At 40.8% G+C, this 4187-nt stretch overlaps 1 pseudogene; it reads right to left on the bottom strand.

The window, feature by feature from the left end:
- Positions 1-481: 481 nt before the first annotated feature.
- On the bottom strand, positions 482-1264 carry LOC119622180 (multifunctional methyltransferase subunit TRM112-like protein pseudogene; annotated as a pseudogene).
- Between the last annotated feature and the right edge of the window lie 2923 nt (positions 1265-4187).

Here is a 4187-nt window from a genome sequence, read left to right as displayed (position 1 = left end):
AGGTAGAGAAAGAATTTTACAGTTTCAGGTTCACCCCAAAACTCTAGCTTGGGAAGTTTTTCTAGTTTGGGCTGCTAAGCTGCTCTTGGAAAGAACTGTCTAGTTCTGCCTATTCTGATCAAGGTCTTGAAAGCATAAGTGAAAAGTGCTGGCACAAGTTTATCCCAGTCCAGGGCCTGACTTGGATGCCAAATTTAGCCTTTGGCAACTTCTTTCCATTGAGACTCCCTGAGGACTTGTTTGACCTCATTTTGGAAAGCTGCAAGGGAATTCACTTCTGGACTGTCGCCCAGCAAGTAGGGAGTGGCTCAGCAGGCTGCCTAATCCTCTGTTAAGTGAATGATAAAGTGTACACAGGCACAGTCCATTGGAAGGCCGATTCCCTATATGTGGGATCTGGATTAGGAATTTTACAGGTATATAAAGATAATTCCCAACACTAAATATTGTGATCAACTTGAGGGGAAATCTTTTGAGAATGTATTGTACATATTCCTGCCTTTTTGTACTTAGGCTGTTTTTCAACTGGTAATTAAAGGATTACATGGCCACTATGGAAAAATTGGAAAGAATAGTACCATTCTCCTTCTCTAGAGTTAACCATTGCTAACAGTTTAATATGTGTTCTTTTTTTTATTTTTTTTTGGTCTTTTTTTTTTTTGGTTTTGAACCTTTCATGAGAAAAATATGTATACACCATTGAGCTCAAGAACACTGTGTGTTTGGTGTGTCATTGGCTCAAGGGTTGGGGACACACATGGCAGAATTCGGAAACGGCATACATCAACAAAAATACACATGGTCATAACAAGAAAAACTGGCGCCTGGCACAATCAACTCTCAGTTTCCTCTTCACTCAGCAGCATGTTGGGGATCCCGTGGCTGATGGGGAACATACGTCCAGACTCTGGGCCCTGCAAGGTGCCCTCCTACACTTCCACCTCCAGCAGCAGATGGTGCGTGGTCCTCAGAAACTCTTTGTTCTCCTCATATCCCTCAACCGGCCCTTTAGGCACCTGGAGCAGGCGCAAGTTATCAGCCACCTCCAGGAACGCCGCCCACTCCACCTTGGGTATTATAGGCCCACGAAGTGGGGGTTGAACTCCACAGGGCAGATGCGGACTTGGCTGACCTGGAGGCGCAGGGGGAAGCCATGGGGCCCCATCTCCCACATACGCGAGCTCAGCAGATTCTTAATGTGTGTTCTTTCAGACCATTTTCTATGTGTCTGTAAGCACAGATACACATGCATGTGCACACACATGCTACCCCATAGCAATTTTTTTAAAACTTAAAAAAAAAACCATAAATGGGATCATATTCTATTGGTCCACTTGTTTTTGCATTTAACTATATTTTCAAGATCTTTCCATGTCAGTACATATAAATCTTACTTATTCTGTTTGTTTGTTTATTTATTTATTTGAGACAGGATCTTGCTCTGTTGCCCAGGTTAGAGCTGGAATGCTGTGGCATAATCACAGCTCACTGCAGCCTCAACCTCCTGGGCTCAAGTGATCCTCCCACCTCAGCCTCCTGAGTAGGTAGGACTACAGGTGTACACCACCAGGCCTGGCTAATTTTTAAAAATTTCTTGTAGAGATGGGCTCTCATTATGTTGTCCAGGGTGGTTTCAAACTCCTGGGTTCAAGCGATTCTCCTGTCTCAGCCTCCCAAAGTGTTAAAATTACAGGTGTGATCCACTGTGCCTGGTCTACTTTATTCTTTTTTTTTTTTTTTTTTTTTTTTTTTTGAGACAGAGTCTCACTCTATCACCCAGGCTGGAGAACAGTGGCATGATCTTGGCTCACTGCAACCTCCATCTCCCAGGTTCAAGCGATTCTCCTGCCTCAGTCTCCTGAGTAGCTGCGATTACAGGCATGTGCCACCAAGCCCAGCTAATTTTTGTATTTGTAGTAGAGACACAGTTTCACCATACTGGCCAGGCTGCTTTCAAACTCCTGACCTCATGATCTACCCGCTTCAGCCTCCCAAAGTGCTGGGATTACAGATGTGGGCCACCGTGCCCTGCCACTCTTTTTAAGGCCTACATAACATTCCATGGTATAAACATTTTACAATTTATCAAGCCATTTCCTATTGAAGCATATTCCTATATATCTAACTTTTCTTTATGATCAAGAATGTAGGACTCTTATGTAATATATTTGTGTATACGTGAGAGTATTTGGGGGAATAGGTTCCAAGAAAGAGAATTATTTAGATTTCTGATACATCTGGAATTTATTTTTCAAACTTTATATTTTGAAATAAGTGCAAACTTACAGAAAAGTTGCAAGAATGGCACAATGAACTCCCATAACGTCTTCACCTTGATCCCCTAATTGTTATCATTTCATCACATTTGCTTCATCTCTTCTCTCTCCTCCACCCTACCTATACACTATATACATACTAGATATTTTTTCTGAGGCATTTGAGACTAATTGAGGAAATGAAGCCCTTAACTCTAAATACTTCAGTGTGTATTTCCTAAAAACAAGGGCATTATCTTACCTAAACTCAGCACAGGCATCAAAACCAGGAAATAGACATACAAAACACACTGATTTCTCCAACCCAGCATCATAAGGTTCAGTTTAGGCTTCTCCCTTCTCCAACACAGAGAAGCTCATTCTCACCATCCTCAATATGCTTCCTAATTTTCTTGTAATACCCTTGTAAATAACAAATGTCCCTGCCATGCTGTCTGCCTCTGTGTGCCTCGAGCTATGCATTCCCAGCCACATTGGCCTCACCCTGCTTGCTGCTTCTGAACTTGGTCCATACCAGTCACCGGGAAGAAGGAGTTAATTTATTTTTGAATGGTGTGAGGTTGTTGTTTTGTTTTGTTTTTTGTTCTTGTGGTTTTTTTTTTTTTTTTGAGACAGGGTCTTGCTCTGTTGCCCAGGCTGGAGCGATCTCGGCTCACTGCAACCTCTGCCTCCTGGACTCAAGTGATCCTCCTGCCTCAGCCTCCTGGGTAGCTGGGACTAAAGATGTGCACCCCCGTGACCAGCCAATTTTTGCACCTTTTTTGTAGAGATGGAGTTTTGTCATGTTGCCAGATATATCTTATTTTCTTAAATGCATAACCAGTTGTCCTGACACCCATTCTCAATTATTTGAAATGTTTCCACACACACTTGTGCCAGTAGCTGATGATCTATTTTCTTTCATTTATCATTTTTCTGTTTGTGAGCCAATACCATACTCTAATTACTGTTGTTGTATAATATGGTTTGTTTGTTTATTATTTATTTTTAGCCAGGGCCAGTGGCCTATATAAAATGTTTTGATAGCTGGTAGGATGAGGTTCCTCATTGTACTTAAAAAAACGTCCCTGTTGGGCGCAGTGGCTCATGCCTGTAATCCCAGCATTTTGGGTGGCCAAGGCCGGTGGATTGCTCGAGCTCAGGAGTTCGAGACCAGCCTGACCAACATGGTGAACTCCATCTCTACTAAAAATACAAAAATTAGCCGGGCATGGTGGCATGCACCTGTAATCCTAGCTACTTGGGAGGCTGAGGCAGGAGAATCACTTGAACCCGGGAGTCAGAGGTTGCAGTGAGCCAAGATTGTACCACTGTACTCCAGCCTGGGTGAGAAAGCAAGACTTTGTCTCAAAAAAAAAAAAAAAAAAAAAAAAAAAAGGCCCAGCTCTTCCTAAGTATTTATTCTTCCAGATGCATTTTAAAATTAACATGTTAATTTCATTAAAAATCCTATTGTAATTTGGATTGGGATTACATTGAGTTTATCAAATATTTGGGTAAAAATGGCATCTTTCCAATATTGAGTCTTCCCATCAGGGACCATGGTACACCTTTTCATATACTCAGGTTTTAAAAATGTCTTCCAGTGAATATTTTGGCTTTGTGTTGGCATCACACATACAGTTTGATCCTAGGTTTAAAACATTTTTTTTGGTGGCTATTATTAATGGGATCTTTTTGTCCCATCTTCTTTCTATATATTTCTTTCTATGTATTTTGTACATAGTTGAGATTACGCTGCACATATCTTGTCTTTTAAATTTATTCCATAAAAACTTTCTGACTAATATAGTTCTTATGGTTGCATAATCATCTATCAAATATTTACATAAGATAATTTATTGAACTATTTTTAAACATTGGTTAACTAGATTGTTTCCAATTTTAAAGACGTTAAATGCTACTGTTATA

This window comes from Chlorocebus sabaeus, chromosome 16 (assembly GCF_047675955.1).
Source record: "Chlorocebus sabaeus isolate Y175 chromosome 16, mChlSab1.0.hap1, whole genome shotgun sequence".
In the NCBI taxonomy this organism is placed as follows: domain Eukaryota; kingdom Metazoa; phylum Chordata; class Mammalia; order Primates; family Cercopithecidae; genus Chlorocebus; species Chlorocebus sabaeus.
Note: the sequence above shows the minus strand (reverse complement) of the source record. Positions and strands in the feature narration are given on the sequence as shown.